Raw genomic sequence first — 24,418 nt, 5'->3', positions numbered from 1 at the left:
GTATTCTGGGATGCAGTTTGTTCTGCTCTCACTGCAGCTGCCTGGGAGGTCTGTCTCTCCATTAGCTTGCCTGTTATGGCTGGCTTATCGCCTTCTCTAAACAGCCAGGGTTTCTCTGCTCACATTTGCCTGCTTTTTTTTTTTTTTTTTTTTTTTTTTTTTTTTTTGAATTAACCTTCAGTGACCTGTGTTGTGATAATCTCCGCACAAGTTGTTAATTTCCCGCACCTGCTCAGGAATTATAGATTTTCATGCGGACACAGGTTTTATGAATGCACAGTTTACTAAATGGTGAGTAAAGTCAGCTGTTTTGAGCATTACCGCATGCAGGAATGCTCAATAAATAGAGGCCTATGTCTCTTGGAAGCAGGAGGCATAGTTAGAGGTGCAGACAACATAGGAGATGATGGATTAGCTATAACAGGTAGATAAGCCATAGCAGTACTAGTCCCAGGCCCCATTAGACAAATCCCTCTATACATAACATACATCCAGCCAAGCAGAAGAAACATAATCACATCTACTTGCCAGAGAGGGATCCTGGGCAGATTCAGCAGATTGTGCAGGAGCTGACCCAGAGGCGTCCTCCATGATCCCAGCCACAAACCAGAGTGCATCATGGACTCTACAAACTTATACCTGTGCTGCTGATTTGATGCAGCTGATCCAATTATGCATGCGGCCCCTGCCGGCTAAGCATATGCTTAATCAGCTTCTTACCTTAAGGAATCAGCTGTATGCCAATTCCTAATCACCGCCGCGGCCCCTGCCGCCCGGCTCAGACTTCAGATCACGCGGGACGCCAGCGCGTGACTACCTCCGGTTCAACCGGAAGTGAACTCTCTCCAATGCACGCACCTGCGTGCATAAAGTTGCTGCCTCCGATGGAGAAGCCTCCTCCACGCTGCAGGGCTCCGACTGTTCACTGAACAGTGCTGCTTGGAGCCCTGGAAAACGCTGCCCCTGCCGCCTGACGTGGATGGCACTCCTGGAGACCTCTCCCATGCATCCCGTCCGGGACAGGAAACTAAACTGAGGTACTGTGGCAGGTGTAGTATCTTATATGTGGCTGCCTATTGCTTATGCAAATTCTTCTTTTAACAGTTTCCTGTCCACAGTGGGGAGGGAGACAAGTCTCTCATCCAGGGGTGCTGTCCGAAATGACGTTCTGGGAAATGATTGTTATTGGGTTTTTTTACCAAGTGTCATTTTCCGCTAACTTGTGACAAAAAATAAAATCTTCTATGAACTCACCATACTCCTAACGGAATACCTTGGGATGTCCTCTTTGTAAAATGGGGTCATTTGTGGGGTTCCTATACTGCTCTGGCATTTTAGGGGCCCTAAACCGTGAGGAGTAGTCTTGAAACCAAATGTTTCAAAATGACCTGTGAAATGCTAAAGGTACTCATTGGACTCTGGGCCCCTTAGCGCAGTTAGGGTGCAAAAAAGTGCCACACATGTGGTATCGCCGTACTCGGGAGAAGTAGTACAATGTGTTTTGGGGTGTATTTTTACACATACCCATATTGGGTGGGAGAAATATCTCTGTAAATGACAATTTTTTGATTTCTTTACACACAATTGTCAATTTACAGAGATATTTCTCCCACCCAATATGGGTATGTGTAAAAATACACCCCAAAACACATAATACTACTTCTCCTGAGTACGGCGGTACCACATGTGTGGCACTTTTTTGCATCCTAACTGCGCTAAGGGGCCCAGAGTCCAATGAGTACCGTTAGCATTTCACAGGTCATTTTGAGAAATTTGGTTTCAAGACTACTCCTCACGGTTTAGGGCCCCTAAAATGCCAGGACAGTATAGGAACCCCACAAATGACCCCATTTTACAAAGAGGACATCCTAAGGTATTCCGTTAGGAGTATGGTGAGTTCATAGAAGATTTTTTTTTTGTCACAAGTTAGTGGAAAATGACACTTGGTAAAAAAAAACCAATAAAAATCATTTTCCGCTAACTTGTGACAAAAAGCTAAATCTTCTATGAACTCACCATACTCCTAATTGAGTACCTTGGGGTGTCTTCTTTCTAAAATGGGGTCATTTGTGGGATTCCTATACTGCTCTGGCATTTTAGGGGCCCTAAACCGTGAGGAGTAGTCTTGAAACCAAATGTTTCAAAATGACCTGTGAAATGCTAAAGGTACTCATTGGACTCTGGGCCCCTTAGCGCAGTTAGGGTGCAAAAAAGGGCCACACATGTGGTATCGCCGTACTCGGGAGAAGTAGTACAATGTGTTTTGGGGTGTATTTTTACACATACCCATATTGGGTGGGAGAAATATCTCTGTAAATGGACAAATGTGTGTAAAAAAAAATCAAAAAATTGTCATTTACAGAGTGATTTCTTCTACCCATCATGGGTATGTGTAAAAATACACCCTAAAACACATTGGTCTACTTCTCCCGGGTACGGCGATAGCACGTGTGGCACTTTTTTGCAGCCTAACTGCGCTAAGGGGCCCAACGTGCAATGACTACCTTTGGGCTTTACAGGGGTGCTCACAATTTAGCCCCCCCCCCCACATGACAGGACAGTTAACAAACCCCACAAATGACCCCATTTTAAAAATAAGACACCACAAAGTATTCCATAAGGGGCATGGTGAGTTTATAAAAAAAATTATTTTTTGTCACAAGTTAGCAGAAAAGGATACTTTGTGAAAAAAAACAAAAAACAACAATTTATGCTAACTTGTGACAAAAAACAAAATCTTCTATGAACTCACCATGCACCTCACGGAATACTTTGGGGTGTCCTCTTTCCAAAATGGGGTCATTTGTGGGGTCTGTCCTGGCATTTTAGGGCCTCTGCAATCATTACATGTATGGCCAGTATTTCTGCTATACTCCTTATATTGGGCATACAGGTAGTGCATTCTGGGCTGAAAGGAAAAATGAACGGCAAACATCCCTTCATTCGCATCGATCAATGTGGATGAACAAATATCTGCCAAAAAATGTGAAACAAAAAGAAAAGAAAGAGGGACATAGGAGCTGCCACCCCAAAATTCCAAACCCACCAGCTCGTATGCCCAGGCAATCCTGATTTATTCATCCACATTGATCGATGTGAATGGAGAAATCATTGCTTGAGTTCTTTTTTGATACAAAGTGCTTGCCAAAGCATATGAACCCCAACACCACACCTTGGCCCATATGCCTCGGCAAACGTATCTTTTTTACTGTGGAGGAGAAATCTCGTCCTACAGCGCTGCATGCACTGATTTTGTGTAACCTGACAGAAGCGCAATGCTTCTGTCAGGATGCACCATCAGTGCTGCAGCTGATTGGTCGGTCGGTCGGTCGGTCTGGATAGAAAAAAGAGAGAAGAAAAACGAAAAAAACAAAAAGGAGGGGAAGGCGTCCGCCTGGACATAGGAGCTGCCACCCCAAAAATCCAAACCCACCAGCTCGTATGCCCAGGCAATCCTGATTTATTCATCCACATTGATCGATGTGAATGGAGAAATCATTGCTTGAGTTCTTTTTTGATACAAAGTGCTTGCCAAAGCATATGAATCCCCAACACCACACCTTGGCCCATATGCCTCGGCAAACGTATCTTTTTTACTGTGGAGGAGAAATCTCGTCCTACAGCGCTGCATGCACTGATTTTGTGTAACCTGACAGAAGCGCAATGCTTCTGTCAGGATGCACCATCAGTGCTGCAGCTGATTGGTTGGTCGGTCGGTCGGTCGGTCTGGATAGAAAAAAGAGAGAAGAAAAACGAAAAAAACAAAAAGGAGGGGAAGGCGTCCGCCTGGACATAGGAGCTGCCACCCCAAAAATCCAAACCCACCAGCTCGTATGCCCAGGCAATCCTGATTTATTCATCCACATTGATCGATGTGAATGGAGAAATCATTGCTTGAGTTCTTTTTTGATACAAAGTGCTTGCCAAAGCATATGAATCCCCAACACCACACCTTGGCCCATATGCCTCGGCAAACGTATCTTTTTTACTGTGGAGGAGAAATCTCGTCCTACAGCGCTGCATGCACCGATTTTGTGTAACCTGACAGAAGCGCAATGCTTCTGTCAGGGTGCATCATCAGTGCTGCAGCTGATTGGTCGGTTGGAAAAAAAGAGAGAAGAAGAAAAAAAAAAAAAAAAAAGCAAGCAAGCAGCAAAGCACTTCAATAACATTAACTTTTTAAACTTTATTAAATATGTTCAAACCAAACAATAACATTGGTAACCAAATATTAACTTTTTTGCTTACCTGTTTTTTGTTTTTTTGTTTTTTTTTTACCTGCGAGCTGAGGATAAACTTCTCCTCCCCCATGGGTCAATGTGCAAAGTGCAAATCGCACAGATATGTGGCGAAGTACATTATGCATTCTGTCCCAAGTGAAAGGAGAGGTTTCTGGCAGGCCAGTGTATTTGGATCTCTCAAAACCTGATGTTTGGGTTCACACTGCATACTGGCCTATCCGGTCGGTCGAGCCCGCCGCACCGTCTCGCCCAAAATAGATCTTCAGGGAATACCACAAGAGTAGCATTCGGCCTAGTAATTAACTGCGTCGCCGTGGACTAACATGACTTCCGGGCCGACCCAAATTGCCGCAGAAGCCACGCAGTAACGTAGGCATGCACTAGCATTAAGTCAAGCACTTCCGGCGTAGGGGGGGACCGCAAAGTGTGACTTTTGCTAGGCAATTTGCCCTAACGCATCGCGCCAGTGTGAAATAGCACTGAGAGACCCTTGTGTGCCTACTGCTGTGTCTGTAGTTCCCTAGGTTCTAAAAGTGTGCCTTCTCGTGGTACCTCTCATAACACTCCCCTAGGCATAGGCCAGGCTGGTCAGGACAGCGGGGACAGTAAACGGGGGTGTCACGCCTTATTCCAGCCTTGCTGCAGACACGACATCTTTTTCTGGGGTTGCGTTGAGTTGGGGTACTGGGAATCGGGTAGGCGTAATGCCTTCCATGCAGCCGGCTAGTTGCATTTGGGGGTTGGGCTCTGTCACCTTCTGGATAGAGGAGTGCCGAAACAATGTCTTCCTGGAATTGAAGGAAAGATCCAGTTCTCCCAGCCTTACTGTAGAGAACAAAGCTGTTGTACATCGCCAATTGAATTAAATACACAGACACTTTCTTATACCAGCGTCTGGTTTTCCGGGAAATTAAATAGGGCCCTAACATCTGGTCATTGAAGTCCACCCCTCCCATGTTGGCATTATAGCTGTGGACGGCGAGGGGCTTTTCAATGACCTCTGTTGCCCGTGTAATTTGTACTGTCGTGTCTGTGTGAATGGTAGACAGAAGGTAAACGTCCCTCTTGTCCTTCCATTTCACCGAGAGCAAGTCATCGGTACACAAGGCGGCCCTCTCCCCCCGTTGAAGTCTGGTGTTAACGAGCTGTTGGGGGAAGCCCCGGCGACTAGGCCGCACGGTGCCACAGCATCGGATTCCTTCTAACTTTAAGTGCTGAAAGAGGGCCACACTTGTGTAAAAGTTGTCCACATAAAGATGGTACCCCTTCTGGAACAAGGGTGACACCAAGTCCCACACAATCTTTCCACTGCTCCCCAGGTAGTCAGGACATCCGACCGGCTCCAATTTTGAGTCTTTTCCCTCATAGACCCTAAAACGAGATGTATAGCCTGTGGCCCTATCACAGAGCTTATACAGTTTCACCCCATACCGGGCGCGCTTGCTTGGGATGTACTGTTTGATGCCAAGGCGCCCGGTAAAATGTACGAGGGACTCATCTACACAGATGTTCTGTTCAGGGGTATAAGCATCTGCAAATGTGGATGACAGGTGGTCTATGAGGGGCCGAATTTTGTGGAGCCGGTCATAAGCTGGGTGGTCTCTTTCATGACAGGTGTCGTCATTGAAATGCAGGAAGCGCAGGATGATCTCAAATCGCGTCCTGGACATGGCAGCAGAGAACACGGGCATGTTATGTATTTGGCGTGTAGACCAATAAGAGCGCAATACATTTTTTTTAGTAATACCCATGTTGAGGAGAAGGCCCAAAAAAATTTTAAGTTCGGAAACTTGGAGTGGTTTCCACCGAAAAGGCTGGGCGTGGCAGCTTTTCGGATGGGTGGTTATAAATTGTGTGGCATATAGGTTGGTCTCAGCCACAATTAAGTCAAGGAGATCCTGGGTGAGGAACAGTTCAAAAAAGTCTAGGGCCGATCCTAGTTCAACTGTCTCCACCTGGACTCCAGACTGGGCGGTGAAAGGGGGCAGTATGGGTGCGGCGGGATCAGGGGAATGCCAATCAGGGTTTGCCAGCACCTCTGGAAAACCAATGGGAGTACGGGCCCGTCTACTTGGTGGCTGCGGATCGGATCTTAATTCACGTACCACCGAACCAGTTTCTACTTCCAGGATGGTGTCCGCCACTTCATCAGGGTCTTCTGCGGAAGTACTGGTGTTGATAGGCCCAGGAGATGCTGCGCTGCTGGTGCATGCCTCACCAAGAAAAATCAGATCAGCGCCACTCTGCTGCCCTTGAGACTGATCTTCCGCCACCTGCAGTCCAGTGACATGGGGTGTGGTACGCCTGGCTCTAGCCGGGACCTCAACCTCGTCATCGGAACTATCGGTCTGAGAGCCACTGCTGTCTACAGGATCGTACTCTGAACCCGAAGATTCGTCGAATAAGTCGACCCAATCATCCTCATCCGACTGGTCCATGTACCTGTAGATGTCTTCATTGGAAAACCTCTTTTTTGCCATGGTGGCCTGCTAAATTTAGGAGGTATTCCTCTGAGACTACCCAGGAAAAGAGCACCTACCTAGCGAAAGGGAGTACTTGAGAGGTAGAAAGCTGTGGTCACTGAGTTTAGATAAAAAAAATCAAAACTGATGTTTACAGTGCCACAGCTTGTGTACAGTGTTTTTTGCAGTGATCAGAAAAAAGAAATTTCTGTCACTGCGGTGGGGCGGGCTGAACGCAGTGCAGGCGAACGATCAGGTCTGATCGGGCAAACACTGCGTTTTTTTGTGGATCCTAGAGACCCTAATATAGATCTGACTGTGATCACTAATAATCACTTACAGATACTATATAGTACCAATGCTGATTAGCGACAGTGATGACGCTAATTAGTGACTGTGGTGCAGTGGGCTGAGCACTAACTGACACTAACAACCCTTTTGCTTAGCTAACTGGCCTAACTGTTTGTTACCACTAGTGATACTAAAAAAGTTTTTAGATCACTAGGATAGTGATAGTGATGGTGATGGTGAGGGGGGGGGGGGGGGGGGGGGGTTGGGGATCAGAGAGCAATCACAAATAATCAAAAACAATCACGAGACAATTACAACACAATTACAGCAATCGGCGCAATCAAAGCCAATCACGGACCAATTGAATCCAATAACGTGACAATCAAAAACCAATTACGTGACAATTGAAGCCAATCACACGACAATCGATGCTAATCACAGGGCAAAACAGCCAATCAGTGGGCAATTGGCACAATCAAAACCAATTACGGGCAATTGAAGCCAATCACGCGACAATCGAAGCCCAATTACGTGACAATCGAAGCCAATCACACGACAATCGATGCCAATCACAGTGCAATTGAGACAATTGTAGCCAAACAAAGCACAATCAAGCCTTACAGACAGGAGATAAGATACACAATGGCAGGGGGGAGAATATACGCAATCAATGAACTAGGACGGTGTGGGGAGGATCGGAAGGGGTGGGGGGTGATCAGATACCCCTAAGGGGTAGTTGGGGGTCTAATCTGATGGATAGGAGTGACAGGTGGTGATAGATGGGTTATTGACGGGTGATAAGTGGGTGTTTACAGGGAAAAACAGATGTAAACAATGGACTGCTGATGTGATCAGGGGGGGGTGTCTCGGAGGGATCTGAAAGGGTGGGTGGGTGATCAGAAGCCCCTAATGGGCAGTTGGGGGTCTGATCTGATGGGGGGCAGTGGCAGGTGGTGACAAGGGATGATTGACAGGTGACGGATAGGTGATTGACAGCTGATCAGCGGGCAATTACAGGGAAGATAGATCCAGTATACGGGGGGAGGGGGGGGAGATCTGAAGGGGTGGGGGGTGATCAGATACCCCTAAGGGGCAGTTGGGGGTCTGATCTAATGGGGGGCAGTGACAGGTGGTGACAAGGGATGATTGACAGGTGACTGATAGGTGATTGGCAGCTGATCACTGGGGAGATAGACAGATGCAGGGGAGATAGATAGGTTCAGTATACAGGGGGGGGGGGTCGGGGGGAGATCTGGAGGTGTGGGGGGTGATCAGATACCCCTAAGGGGTAGTTGGGGGTCTGCTCTGATGGATAGGAGTGACAGGTGGTGACAGGGATTGATTGATGGGTGATATGGGGGTTGGTTAGGTCTGATCTGCGTGCTGCAGGGGGGTACAGGGGGGTGTCTGATGGGTGCTGCGGGTGATCGGGGGGTCTGTGGGGCTCCTAATGTGTGCGTGTGTGTGTGCTTACTGTGCCTGCTCTCCTCGCTGGTGGTCGATCGCTAAGTGTGACCACCAGCGGGAGGCAGGCAGTATAATACAGTTTGTTACGTAAACAAACTGTATTATACCTGTTCTATTGGCCGATTTGAACTTTTACAGCCCGCCGGCGCTGCTGATTGGCCGGCGGGCTGAAGTCACATGGGGGCCGAAGAGTGTGACGTAGCGATCGCGCGGCTACAGCCGCGCGATCGCTCGTTAATTAGGCTGCAGCCGGCGACGCAGTACTGCGTCGCTGGTCCTGCAGCTGCCACTTTGCCGACGCACGGTATAAGCGTGCGGTCGGCAAGTGGTTTTAAAGGCTCCCATACAGGGGCAAAACCAAGTGGGGATTCCTGTAAGGTCTCCCTCAGCCATGCACAATATAATAATACAGTAGGACCATGGGCGTAGGGCCCGGGGACGCAGGGTTCGCCTTCGCGACAGGGCCTGGCTCCTGAAGACGCTGGGGGAGGGGCCCGGGGGGGCCATGTCCGTTACTAGGGCCGTGCGGCCCGTGCGCGCTATTGGGAGGGGGGCGCTCTAATGGAGGGGGGAGCCGCAGCCACGGGGAGGGCAGCCCGACCTCTCCCTCCCTTCCTCCCCCCTCAGATGCAGAGTGAGCACGCACAGAAGCGCTGTAGGCAAAACTCACCTCCCTGCATTCCAATCACCGCTGATCTCCTCTCTGTATAGAAGCTGATACACACGCTGCTTCCTGTTTAGCCAGAAGCAGCGTGTGTATCAGCATCTATGCAGAGAGGAGATCAGCGGCGATTGGAACGCAGGGAGGTGAGTTGTGCCTACAGCGCTTACGTGCGCGCTCACTCTGCATCTGAGGGGGGAGCCCGGGAAGAGGAAGGGAGGGAGAGGTCTGGCTGCCCTCCCCGCGGCTGCGGCTCCCCCCTCCATTATGGGGGACACCTACCTACCTAACCTATACTGGGGGGCAGCTACCTAATCTATCCTGGGGGGCAGCTACCTAATCTAACCTATACTGGGGGGCAGCTACCTAATCTATTCTGGGGGGCAGCTACCTAATCTATCCTGGGGGGCAGCTACCTAATCTAACCTTATACTGGGGGCACCTACCTAATCTAACCTATACTGGGGGGCAGCTACCTATCAAACCTATACTGTGGGCACCTACCTAATCTAACCTATACTGGGGGGCACCTACCTATCTAACCTATACTGGGGGGCAGCTACCTAATCTAACATATACTGTGGTGCACCTACCTAATCTAATCTTATACTGGGGGCACCTACCTAATCTAACCTATACCGGGGCAGCTACCTAATCTAACCTATACTGGGGGGCACTTACCTCATCTAACTTTATACTGGGGGGCAGCTACCTATCTAACCTATACTGCGGGTACCTACCTAGTCTAACCTATACTGGGGGGCACTTACCTCATCTAACCTTATACTGGGGGGCACCTACCTCATCTAATCTTATACTGGGGGGCACCTACCTCATCTAATCTTATACTGGGGGCAGCTATCTAATCTATCCTGGGGGGCAGCTACCTAATCTAACCTATACTGGGGGCAGCTACCTAATCTATCCTGGGGGGCAGCTACCTAATCTATCCTGGGGGGTGGCTACCTAATCTACCTATACTGGGGGCAGCTACCTAATCTAACCTATACTGGGGGGCACCTACCTATCTAACCTATACTGGGGGCAACTATACTGGCTACCTATGCTGGAGGCACCTACCTGGCTAACCTATACCGGGGGCAACTATACTGGCTTACCTATGCCCGGCTACTTATACTGGGTGGACCTATAGCTGGCTATAGGGATTCGGATATGTGTGTGCGTCGGGTGTTGCTGGGGGAGGGGGGGGGGGGGCTGTTGTTGCTGGGGGGGGGGCCCACATCCAGATTCCGCATCGGGGCCCAGAGGTTTGTAGCTACGCCACTGAGCTCGAGGCATCAGCGTGACGTCATAGTAGAGCAGCTGCCTCCTGTAAACAAACCTCCGCGGGATATGTGTATATATGTATGTATTACTTTGGCCAGCGCAACCAGCCCCCCTGGCCAAAGTAATACATACATCTATACACATTTACCATAACACTACATTAATATATAATATATTGTACCATGACATTACATTCATTTTATTATCTATATATTTGGAAGAGCTCGGGAAGCCACGCCCCCAAACCGTCACTAAGCCCCGCCCCAGTTTCCCTGGCCAAAGTACTGCACTTTATGTAATATATACACAAATACCAATATATTTCGAAGAGCATTGGTATGGGTGCGAGCCCCCGCCCCCAAACCGTCACTAAGCCCCGCCCCAAACAGCACGAAACTCCACCCCCAGCCAAAGTACTTTATGCAATATAAACACATGTACCCTAAGACCATGTAACGTAAGACCAGTGCGAAGCACCGCCCCCAATCGGCACGAGACCCCCGTCTAAAATGACTTTAGAATTGTAGTACTATGGGACATTTAGCTGTGATTTTCAGCAGTTCCCTGTTGCTGTGCAGCTCTGCATGCAGCCGCCCTATTCCCTTGTGTTCAGCAGCCTTATGTGCGGGATTTCCCATAAGGCTGAAAATATCCCTTCACTGCTCATAACTCAATTGCCTCCCCGATATTTATCTCTAACTCCAGTGAATTCTATAGACATTGTTACAGTAACGTTACTTATCAGGTCCAGCAGGGGGCGCTCCGGCACAGTAATGCCTCCTCTCTGCTGACATGCGGGCTCCTGGCTGCTGCTCAGAGATCTGCCCTCAGCCACGTCCAGCTGCTTCACCTGTCCCCGCTAGTGTGTCCGCGGGGGGTTGTTTACAGGAAGCAGCTGCTCCACTATGACGTCACGCTAATGCCTCGAGCTTGTGTGAGGTGATGGGAGCTGTGCAACCAGCCTCCCTGGCCAAAGTAATACATATATACACATATTACCATAACATTACATTAATAAATATATATATATATATATATATATATATTTATTAATTACCATGACATTACATTCATTTTATTATCAATGTATTTGAAAGAGCACGGGATCCACGTGAAGCCACGCCCCCAAACTGACACTAAGCCCCGCCCAAATGGCATGGAACTCCACCCCCAGATTCCCTGGCCAAAGTACTTTATATAATATATACATGTATACAGTACCATAGCATTACATTAATACATAACATTATATTAATGTAATTTTAAGATTATATAAAAGGGTGCTGAGATCAGCGTAAAACACTGCCCTGCCCGCAGCTAAGCCCCGCCCCAATTACATGAAACTCCGCCTCAGCTCCCCTGGCCAAAGTACTTTAAGCAATTTATACACTTACTAGTGGACCTAAGCCCAGGCTAGGTCTGTCCCTAATGCGTCGCGCGCATGCGCGCGCCCACCAGGCACCCGTCGCACGTCGCGCACCCATCGCACGCTGCGCAAGCCCACCCCTTCTGGCCCCGTCCTCCTCCAGCTCTCGGCAGTGTCTCTGCATCCCTGCACATGCGCAGTGCACAAAAAGCACTGACGGGTGGACATGGGACGCAGCGACACTTGCCTTGTATTAAGTAGGATAACATTAAATTTTATTTTCAATATATTTCAAAGGGCGCTGGGACGAGTGTGAAGCTCCGCCCCAACTGTCAGAGCCCCGCCGCCAATTGGCACAAAACTCCGCCCTGAGCTCCCCTGGGCAAAGTACTTTAAAATGGATACCATACCATAACATTACACCTTAGGGCTTGTTCACACTAGGAATTAGCGATAACCGCAAAATGCCCATGATCGTGGCAGTGATAACACTGCCATAGACTAGAATAGGACTAGCATTTTGAAAAAAAATGCTAGCGGTTTGCGGTTAGCGGGAATCGCGCGATTCCCACGTAGGTGTGAACGAGGCCTAAATCTTATTACATCATCATATTTTTATTATGTTCCCAAATCACTGCTAAGCCCCGCCTGTAAAATGACATGTAACTCTACCCCCAGTCTCCCAGAAGCTCTGCCCTCACTGGCACTGTGAGGAAACCCAGGCACCGCGCAAGCATTTGGAACAGGAACCCCCCCCCCCCCCCCCCCCCCCGCTGCCTGATCAGTGAATTATCTGTAGCCAGTGCAGTTTCTAGGCTAAAATGCACCCAGGGCGAGGGTGTAAAAATTGCGCCCCCCCCCCCCCCCCCCGAAGCAAGGTATGGGTGCCCGCAGTGTAGGTTAGCCAGGTCTAGTTGCACTCAGTATAGATTCCCCCAGAACAGGTAGCCAGCTATAGGTCCCCCCAGTATAGGTAGCCAGGCATAGGTGAGCCAGTATAGTTGACTCCGGTGTAGGTTAGCCAGGTAGGTGCCTCCAGCATAGGTAGCCAGTATAGTTGCCCACAGTATAGGTTAGATAGGCAGGCGTCCCCGGTATAAGTTAGATAGGTAGGTGTCCCCAGTACAGGTTAGCTAGGTGGGTGCCTCTAATATAGGTAGCCAGAATAGTTGCCCCCAGCATAGGTTAGATAGGTAGATGCGCCCAGTATAGGTTAGGTAGGTGCCTCCAATATAGGTAGCCAGTATAGTTGTCACCTGTATAGACTAGCTAGGTAGGTAGGTGCCCCCAATACAGATTAGATAAGTTAATGCTCCCACTATAGGTTAGATCGGTAGCTGCCTCCCCAGTATAGGTTAGGTAGGTGCCCCCCAGTATAGGTTAGATAGGTAGCTGCCCCCCAGTATAGGTTAGATAGGTAGCTGCCCCCCAGTATAGGTTAGATAGGTAGGTGCCCCCCAGTATAGGTTAGATTAGGTAGCTGCCCCCTCAGTATAGGTTAGATTAGGTAGCTGCCCCTCAGGTTAGATAGGTAGCTGACCCCCCAGTATAGGTTAGGTAGGTGCCCCCAGTATAGGTTAGATAGGTAGCTGCCCCCTCAGTATAGGTTAGATTAGGTAGCTGCCCCCCAGTATAGGTTAGATAGGTAGCTGCCCCCCAGTATAGGTTAGATAGGTAGCTGCCCCCCAGTATAGGTTAGATAGGTAGCTGCCCCCAGTATTGGTTAGATAGGTAGGTGCCCCCCAGTATAGGTTAGATAGGTAGCTGCCCCAGTATAGATTAGGTAGCTGCCCCCCAGTATAGGTTAGATTAGGTAGGTGCCCCCCAGTATAGGTTAGATTAGGTAGGTGCCCCCCAGTATAGGTTAGATTAGGTAGGTGCCCCCCAGGATAGGTTAGATAGGTAGCTGCCCCAGTATAGGTTAGGTAGGTGCCCCCCATGATGGAGGGGGGAGCCGCAGCCGCGGGGAGGGCAGCCTGACCTCTCCCTCCCTTCCTCTCCCCGGGCCGCCCTCCGTGCGATCCCCCCTCGGAGTGCAGAGTAATGCAGCAGGGAAGCGCTATGCAAAACTACTCACCTCGCTGGCTCCAAGCGCTGCTCTCCCGCCGACAGTCTCCTCTCTGCCTACACGCTGATACACACACACACTGCTAAACAGGAAGCAACGTGTGTGTGTGTATCAGCGTGTAGGCAGAGAGGAGACTGGCGGCGAGAGAGCAGCGCTTGGAGCCAGCGAGGTAAGTAGTTTTCTATAGCGCTTCCCTGCTGCATTACTCTGCACTCCGAGGGGGGATCGCACGGAGGGCGGCCCAAGGAGAGGAAGGGAGGGAGAGGTCGGGCTGCCCTCCCTGCGGCTGCAGCTCCCCCTCCATCACAGCGCCCCCCTTCCAGCAGCGCCCCGGGCGGCGGCACGCCCCGCACGGTCGTAGAAACGGCCATGTCTGTAGCGCTTGCCCTTTCACACCACACTGATGTTCTATTTTTTTTTCTCCTATTATCAATATAGTTTTTTGACTCTGTCCCTTGCACTTAGGGCGATCACAAGCATAATAGTGCTGCGTTGCAATCACAGTACCTTAAAGAGGCGCTGTAACAAAATTTTCAGCCTTATTTCTTCTATCCTATAAGTTCCTATACCTGTTCTAATGTGGTCTGTCTTTCTGCAGCCTTTCTTATTTGCACAGTGGCTGTATTATCTCTGTTATATAATCTAATCTTCTTTCCTTTGCCGGCTTTGTTGGCTCAGGAAGGAATGTGCTGCTCTGCTTGTGATAGGCAGAGGTTATACACACCCTCTCCAAGCCCCCTCCAGGCTCTGTATGAGTCACAGACTGAGCTTCTCTCAGCCTATCACATGCTGGTTAGCAGCCATGTCTTTTGTTTGTAAACACTGCCTAAAATTGGCAATTACAAGCCAGGATTGCAGCAGGGAGTGGCAGAAACAGCATAGAGAGGCCCAGGAGAACATAATGAATAGAATGGTATGCTTTTTATTGTAAGAATTTTAGAGTACAGATTCTCTTTAAAGAGGACCTTCATGCAGAAAATAACAATCCAAACTATTTAACTGCATTTAATTGCTGGGCGTTTTTTCTTGGAAGAAAGAGGGCAGGCGGGCTAAGTGGCGGAAGTGTAGTGATGCGGGGTCTTCGGGGCAGCTTCGTCGGACGAGACTCCGGAGGTAAATATAACTTTTCATTACAGCAGTGCTGACTGATTTGTATTTTCTGCATGGAGGTCCTCTTTAACCACTTCACAACTGAGGGGTTCTACCCTTATGGACCAGAACAATTTTCACCTTTGAGCACTCCTCCCATTCCCAATAACTTTATCACTACTTATCACAACAAAATGATCTATATCTTGTGGCTTTCGCCACAAATCACGCTGTCTTTGGGTGGTACATTTTGCTAAGAATTATTTTATTCGAAATGCATTTTAACAGGAATAATAATAAAAAAAGGAAAAGATGCATTATTTCTCAGTTTTCAGCCATTATAGTCCTAAAATAAAACATGCTACTGTGGATAAAACCCACACATTTTATTTGACCCAGTTATTACAACGTTTAAATTATGTTCCTCCCTAGTACAATGTATTTTAAAAGGTAGGAGGATATAGGCACTACAATGTACTGTATACAAACACAGCGACGCCTCTTGCACACTACATGCGATTCCGTTTTTTTTCATACAATCTGATTTTTGATTCAGATTTAAAAACGTAGCAGCATGCACTACTTTTTTTTTAAAATCGTAATTAAAATTCGGATCGTATAAAAAATAAAAAATAATTAAAAAAATCGGAATCGCATGTAGTGTGCAAGAGTCCTCACTGTGTAGATCTCGCCTCCCGGCTGTACTGCAGCATGCTCTTGTTGCTTCATGTAATTAACATGCAAAGATGGCAATACTGTAGAAAAGAGAGGGACAGGCACTGCTGCGAGATAGATTTAATAGTAGTGTTCAGTGGTTACAGGCAGTCAGTCATAGTGTGACAGTCAATCCATTAAACATACTGGTTTGCAGAGCTGGTCTCATGCAGTGAGTGCGGGCACAAAAAGCCTAATGGCCGTTTCACGCCAAGCGGCTGTTCTTCCGAGGCTGTCATCCATTAGGCTTTTTGTGCCCGCACCCACTGCATGAGACCAGCCCTGCAAAACGGTATGTTTAATGGATTAACTGCCACATCTGTCACGCTATGAATGACTGCCTGTAACCACTGCTCACTACTATTAAATCTATCTATCAGCAGTGCCTGTCGCTCTCTTTTCTACAGTATTGTCACTAGTACAATGTATGGCAACAATATTTTATTTGGAAATAAAGGTGTATTTTTTCAGTTTTGCATCCATCACTAATTACAAGCCTTTATTTGCAAAAATAGCAGTAATATACACTCATGACATACATATTAAAAAAGTTGAGTCCCTGAGGTAACTACTTATGTATTTTTTAAAGGGACCATGACATAGGCATCTCTCCAAAGATAACAACATTTTAAAGGGACCCTGAGCAGTAGATAAAAACGAAATTGGAACTTACCTGGGGCTTCCTCCAGCCCACCATAGGCCGCGAGGTCCCCCGACATCTTCCTGGCTCCTCTCCCGGTCGAGCTGATGACTTCATTACCGCCGACACCCGGGCCGATTCTCGGCCCAACACTTCCTGAGCGGTGACGCTCCGCTTCATCATGCCGGCCGCTACACGTTATCATGGTGGCTGGCGTGACAGTCTTGCACATGCGTGGTTCAAAGTTAGAAAACCGCACATGTGCAGGACTGTCACGCCGGTCACCTGATGACGCGTAGCGGCACAGTTTAGGAAGTGTTGGGCCCACACTCGGCCCGGTGTAGCCAGTGATGAAGTCACCAGCGGGACCGGGAGAGGAGCCAGGAGGATGTCGGGGGACCTTACGGCCTACAGTGGGCTGGAGGAAGCCCCAGGTAAGTACCGATTTCATTTTAATTTACTGCTCAGGGTCCCTTTAAAATGTTATCTTTGGAGAGATGCCTATGTCATTTCCCATCATACTAGGGCCTGTTTCCACTGGAGCGGAAAACGCTCCGAATCCGCAATGTTTCCCCGCAGGCAAATCACGTGGGGAAACTCTGCCATAGGAAACTATGGCGCCGCTGGCCAAATCGCTTACCCTAGGAATTCGGCCTACACTGCCGACAGTTTTCGCGTGGGAGGCTGCGAATCCCATAGCCGTGCAGGCACGGATTCTGGGATTCGCCTGCGTTCCCACAGACCCGGAAGTGCCGCAGTGCGTCTCACTGACACGTGCGGCACAAGTGGAAACGGGCCCTTAGGGTACAAAGAAGTATCACTGCACTCTTGCCCCACAAGTGTGTGCTAAGGCTGTAAGTAGTAATACAAACAAAAAGGGGGGTGTCAGCCCTGAAGAACTAGCACTACACCGTGTATATGCAAATATAGAAAATATTTATTAATCAATATACACCACTACAAAATTGTTAAAATCAATTAAAAATAAGGGAGCCATATCCACATGCACAATATGTCCATCATATAGGAAAACATACCTATAATTCTCAATCAATAATAATATATGATAAATGCTAGCAACCAAGATGCTCAGAATATGACCTCTCTTTGGCTAAGAACCCGGGTTCAGTAACTCAGCTGATAAAGTGCAATAATAAACGCGCTGCAGTAGAAACAGAGAACAGATGCATAGAAAAAAACCTGATACAGTAACCCAATGCATCCTAACAGTAATGAGTGAGATCAGACCGTGAGTATAGGTGAACAGTGTAGAGATAAGGCAGCTGTGATACTTAGCTGAGGAAGGAGGTAAGCGATGGCAGTGGTATGGACCAGGTAGGGAACCTCCGATGGACTGCTCCACCGGTATCGCGGCCGTCACGCCGCTTTTTCAAAGAGCGGGGCGATCCGTGCATCTGCTGGCGTGCTAACGTCAGATTAAATAGTGGATGGCAGGCTGGACCCACGCTGGAGCGCATATAGGGAAGTAAATATGAGGCTATACAAGGCGCTTAAGGAGGGAAATCCTATAAAAAGGGGCCAATAAGCCTGCAAAAACTACGGAGCCATGTTGGAGCGCAAATAAGGAAGTGAATACAAGGCAATATGGAGCGCTTAGGAGTGAATTAACATGTTGGTAAACGTTTGAGCTCACTCATATATAATCACATCTACTTATCAATATAATCAAACATAGCACATGCAAATGGAGATTAACCAAAAATCATACAACATTTATAATGTGCAAATATGAGTATGAAGTCCTATTAAAGGAAAAGGGATAGAAAAAACAAACAGTCCCAGCAAATGAGCAGTTCTCAATCCAACCATGAACAGCGACGCAAAATAGTACAAAAACGCGTCAGGTAAAATATAATACAAGAATGATTTCTTAAAAAGAGTCCATTCACCAAAAATATACATGTAATGGTGTGTCCATGGTCCATACAAGAGTCCCAGAAATACAGACAGGAATGGCATAACATAGTAATGTCATCATCAAGGATGGATATACATGATCAAAATCCGAGCACAGCTCTGAAACACAAAAGATAAACATGTAAATACACAAATCACTATAGATAGAAGCCCTACAAGAAACCAGAGAAGTCAACCTCTTCATTGAGACCCATTGGTGCCTTGGTGTTCGGATTACAAATCCACCTAGCCTCTTTTTGCAAAAGTATATTTACAATGTCACCTCTCCTAATCGAGGGTTTGACGCACTCAAGGCCAAACACCCGTAATTGCCTGTATGATCCAGCATGATATTCCAGAAAGTGTGATGCTATTGATCTAAGATAACTATGTAAGATTGGGGGAAGTAAAAGGAACGCACTAGGGATTGCTGCTGCGCTTGCAATAGGTCAATGCTTTATGCAGTGAAGTGATCCCAGAACAAATCTGGGGGAAGGGGGAAGAAGTGATTTTGTTTTAGGAAAAAAAACCTGCATACATTTTTATATACTTACTGGGTCTTCTGATTTCTGGCTTCCCCGCCCACTGAAGGGCACACAAGTCGCTGCAAAATCACTTTTGACGAGCAATTAAAAAGTGATTTTGCAGCACTCCTATGTTATGCATTACAGTGAAATTGTTCCAAAAATGCAACAGGACACGCACTTCCAATTTGGTCTAATCACAATTGCGGGTGTGGATTTCCCACCATTGAATAGCAGCATTTTGCACATTTACAAAATACCGGTAAAAGTGCCATGCGCAGGCAACATTACTAATGCCAGTTACGTATTACCTAAGTACAGTATAAACTCGTTATAGTAAATGATGATATAGTAATACTTCAGCTATAGTAAACTAAATGTCCAGGTCCGGGCCAAGCAGCAATATATAAGGATATGGGAGTAACGCCTGGCACAGAGTACTCTCATTATAATATACTTGGGTATAGTAAATATTCGGGTATAGTAAACTACCTCTCCAGGTCCCGTCCAATCTCCATTGTAAGTCTATGGGAGCAACGCCTGGTATAGTAAACCTGGATATAATAAAACTTCTGTTATAGTAAACAAGTTATGCTTAGAGCTGTCAGAGCATTGCAATGCCTGATGGGACTTGTAGTTCCACCACAGCTGGAGTGCCAAGGTTAGCCATCACTGACCTATGGCCTCCTCCTCCCCAATAGCCATAGCCATTCCTCTCCTAAGTCCACGGTTCTTGCGATTGTATGTAATGCCTTATGGCATCACACGCTAATAAAAAGAAGTAAAATTACACAGCCCATAACGCTCCTAAAAAAGGAATGCCGGACCACAAGATGGTGAGAATGACAAACATATAACAAAAAAACAAATCATATAACATGCATAAGACAAGCAATCACAGACATGCACATATTTTACACATAAAAAGGCCCACAAAGTGAGCTGTAAAAAAGAGTTGGGTGGCATCTGCGAATAGAGAGCACTGATCCTTATGGAAAAACACACTGAAATTAAACCATCAGCCCGTCGCTCCCCTAAATAGGAGGGCCGGACCACAAAGCACTGAGTATGACGAACATAAAACAAAAAAATACATCTTCTAAAGTTTTAAACTTCCTCTTCCACAACCTATGGCAGTGATGGCTAACCTTGGCACTCCAACTGTCTGAAAACTACAAATCCCACCATTCCTCTGCCTCCCTGAGTTATGCTTAGAGCTGTCAGAGCATTGCAATGCCTGATGGGACTTATAGTTCCACCACAGCTGGAGTGCTAAGGTAAGCCATCACTGACCTATGGCCTCCTCCTCCCCAATAGCCATAGCCATTCCTCTCCTAAATCCATGGTTGTTGCACACTGCATGTAACGCCTTATGGCTTCAAATGCTAAAAAAAAAACGTAAGATTGCACTATCAGCTCGTCACGGTCCTAAAAAAGGAGTGCCGGACCACATGGTGAGAATGACAAACCTATAACAAAAGACAAACCATATAACATGCATCAGACAAACCATTGACAGACATACACATATTTTACACATAAAAAGGCCCACAAAGTAAACTGTAAAAAATTATTGGGTGGCATCTGCGAGTAGAGAGTACCGATCTTTATGGCATTACACACTGAAATTCCCTAAGCCCATCAGCCCGTTGCGCACCTAACCAAAGGGTGCCAGACCACAAGGCGGTAAATTTGACAAACATGAAACAAACAAAAGACAAACCATTTAACATGCATAAAAACAAACAATCCCACCTCATCCCAGCAGACTGTTGAGCTCGGCGGATCCCACCTCACCCCAGCAGAGAACTGACTGTTGAGCTCGGCAAATCCCACCTCAACCCAGCAGAGACCTGACTGTTGAGCTTGGCAAATCCAACCTCACCCCAGCAGAGACCTGACTGTTGAATTCGGCGAATCCCACCTCACAACAGCAGAGACAGACTGTTGAGTTCGGCGAATCCAACCTCACCCCAGCAGAGACCTGACTGTTGTGTTCAGCGAAACCCACCTCACCCCAGCAGAGACCTGACTGTTGTGTTCGGCGGATCCCACCTCACCCCAGCAGATTTCTGACTGTTGTGTGCGTTGGATCCCCCCTCACCCCAGCAGAGACCTGACTGTTGTGTTCGGCGGAACCCACCTTACCCCAGCAGATACCTGACAGTTGTGTTCGGAGGAACCCACCTTACCCCAGCAGAGACCTGACTGTTGTGTTTGGCGGATCCCACCTCACCCCAACAGAGACCTGACTGTTGTGTTCGGCGGATCCCACCTCACCCCAGCAGATTTCTGACTGTTGTGTGCGTTGGATCCCCCCTCACCCCAGCAGAGACCTGACTGTTGAATGCGGCGGAATCCCACCTCACCACAGCAGAGACCTGACTGTTGAATGCGGCGAATTCCACCTCACCCCAGCAGAGACCTGACTGTTGTGTGCGGCGGATCCCACCTCACCCCAGCAAAGACCTGACTGTTGTGTGCGGCGAATCCCACCTCACCCCAGCAGAGACCTGACTGTTGTGTACGGCGGATCCCACCTCACCCCAGCAAAGACCTGACTGTTGTGTGCGGCGAATCCCACCTCACCCCAGCAGAGACCTGACTGTTGTGTACGGCGGATCCCACCTCACCCCAGCAAAGACCTGACTGTTGTGTGCGGCGAATCCCACCTCACCCCAGCAGAGACCTGACTGTTGTGTGCGGCGAATCCCACCTCACCACAGCAGAGACCTGACTGTTGAGCTCGGCGAATCCCACCTCACCACAGCAGAGACCTGACTGTTGAGTTCGGCGAATCCCACCTCACAACAGCAGAGACCTGACTGTTGTGCTCGGCGAATCCCACCTCACCCCAGCAGAGACCTGACTGTTGTGCTCGTCGAATCCAACCTCACCCCAGCAGAGACCTGACTGTTGTGCTCGGCGAATCCCACCTCACCACAGCAGAGACAGACTGTTGAGTTCGGCGAATCCAACCTCACCCCAGCAGAGACCTGACTGTTGTGTTCGGCGGATCCCACCTTACCCCAGCAGATTTCTGACTGTTGTGTGCGTTGGATCCCCCCTCACCCCAGCAGAGACCTGACTGTTGTGTTCGGCGGATCCCACCTCACCCCAGCAGATTTCTGACTGTTGTGTGCGTTGGATCCCCCCTCACCCCAGCAGAGACCTGACTGTTGAATGCGGCGGAATCCCACCTCACCACAGCAGAGACCTGACTGTTGAATGCGGCGAATTCCACCTCACCCCAGCAGAGACCTGACTGTTGTGTACGGCGGATCCAACCTCACCCCAGCAAAGACCTGACTGTTGTGTGCGGCGAATCCCACCTCACCCCAGCAGAGACCTGACTGTTGTGTGCGGCGAATCCCACCTCACCCCAGCAGAGACCTGACTGTTGTGTGCGGCGAATCCCACCTCACCACAGCAGAGACCTGACTGTTGAGCTCGGCGAATCCCACCTCACCACAGCAGAGACCTGACTGTTGAGTTCGACGAATCCCACCTCACAACAGCAGAGACCTGACTGTTGTGCTCGTCGAATCCCACCTCACCCCAGCAGAGACCTGACTGTTGTGCTCGTCGAATCCAACCTCACCCCAGCAGAGACCTGACTGTTGTGCTCGGCGAATCCCACCTCACCACAGCAGAGACCTGACTGTTGAGTTCGGCGAATCCCATCTCACCCCAGCAGAGACCTGACTGTTGTGCTCGTCGAATCCCACCTCACCCCAGCAGACACCTGACTGTTGTGCTCGGCGAATCCCACCTCACCACAGCAGAGACCTGACTGTTGTGCTCGGCGAATCCCACCTCACCACAGCAGAGACCTGACTGTTGAGCTCGGCGAATCCCACCTCACCACAGCAGAGACCTGACTGTTGAGCTCGGCGAATACCACCTCACCCCAGCAGAGACCTGGCTATTGAGTTCAGCGAAATCCACCTCACCTCAGCAGAGACCTGACTGTTGTGTGCGGCGAATTCTACCTCACCCCAGCAGAGACCTGACTGTTGTGTGCGGCGGATCCCACCTCACCCCAGCAGAGACCTGACTGTTGTGTGCGGCGAATCCCACCTCACCCCAGCAGAGACCTGACTGTTGCATGCGGCGGAATCCCACCTCACCCCAGCAGAGACCTGACTGACTGTTGTGTTCAGCGATCCCACCTTACACCAGCAGAGACCTGACTGTTGTGTTCGGCGGAACCACCTCACCCCAGCAGAGACCTGACTGTTGTGTTCGGCGGATCCCACCTCACCCCAGCAGAGTTCTGACTGTTGTGTGCGTTGGATCCCCCCCTCACCCCAGCAGAGACCTGACTGTTGTGTTCGGCGGATCCCACCTCACCCCAGCAGAGACCTGACTGTTGTGTTCGGCGGATCCCACCTCACCCCAGCAGAGACCTGACTGTTGTGTTCGGCGGATCCCACCACACCCCAGCAGAGATCTGACTGTTGTGTTCGGCAGATCCCACCTCACCCCAGCAGAGACCTGACTGTTGTGTGCGGCGAATCCCACCTCACCCCAGCAGAGACCTGACTGTTGTGTTCGGCGGATCCCACCTCACCCCAGCAGATTTCTGACTGTTGTGTGCGTTGGATCCCCCCTCACCCCAGCAGAGACCTGACTGTTGTGTTCGGCGGAAGCCACCTTACCCCAGCAGATACCTGACAGTTGTGTTCGGCGGAACCCACCTTACCCCAGCAGAGACCTGACTGTTGTGTTTGGCGGATCCCACCTCACCCCAGCAGAGACCTGACTGTTGTGTTCGGCGGAACCCACCTTACCCCAGCAGAGACCTGACTGTTGTGTTTGGCGGATCCCACCTCACCCCAGCAGAGACCTGACTGTTGTGTTCGGCAGATCCCACCTCACCCCAGCAGAGACCTGACTGTTGTGTTTGGCGAATCCCACCTCACCCCAGCAGAGACCTGACTGTTGTGTTCGGCGGATCCCACCTCACCCCAGCAGAGACCTGACTGTTGTGTTCGGCGGATCCCACCTCACCCCAGCAGAGACCTGACTGTTGTGTTCGGCGGATCCCACCTCACCCCAGCAGAGACCTGACTGTTGTGTGCGGAGGATTCCACCTCACCCCAGCAGAGACTGGACTGTTGTGTGCGGCGGATCCCACCTCACCCCAGCAGAGACCTGACTGTTGTGTTTGGCGAATCCCACCTCACCCCAGCAGAGACCTGACTGTTGTGTTCGGCGGATCCCACCTCACCCCAGCAGAGACCTGACTGTTGTGTGCGTTGGATCCCCCCTCACCCCAGCAGAGACCTGACTGTTGTGTGCGGAGGAGTCCACCTCACCCCAGCAGAGACCGGACTGTTGTGTTCGGCGGATCCCACCTCACCCCAGCAGAGACCTGACTGTTGTGTTCGGCGGATCCCACCTCACCCCAGCAGAGACCTGACTGTTGTGTGCGGAGGATTCCACCTCACCCCAGCAGAGACTGGACTGTTGTGTGCGGCGGATCCCACCTCACCCCAGCAGAGACCTGACTGTTGTGTTTGGCGAATCCCACCTCACCCCAGCAGAGACCTGACTGTTGTGTGCGTTGGATCCCCCCTCACCCCAGCAGAGACCTGACTGTTGTGTGCGGAGGAGTCCACCTCACCCCAGCAGAGACCGGACTGTTGTGTGCGGCGGATCCCACCTCACCGCAGCAGAGACCTGACT

This window comes from Hyperolius riggenbachi, chromosome 3 (assembly GCF_040937935.1).
Source record: "Hyperolius riggenbachi isolate aHypRig1 chromosome 3, aHypRig1.pri, whole genome shotgun sequence".
NCBI lineage: Eukaryota > Metazoa > Chordata > Amphibia > Anura > Hyperoliidae > Hyperolius > Hyperolius riggenbachi.
Note: the sequence above shows the minus strand (reverse complement) of the source record.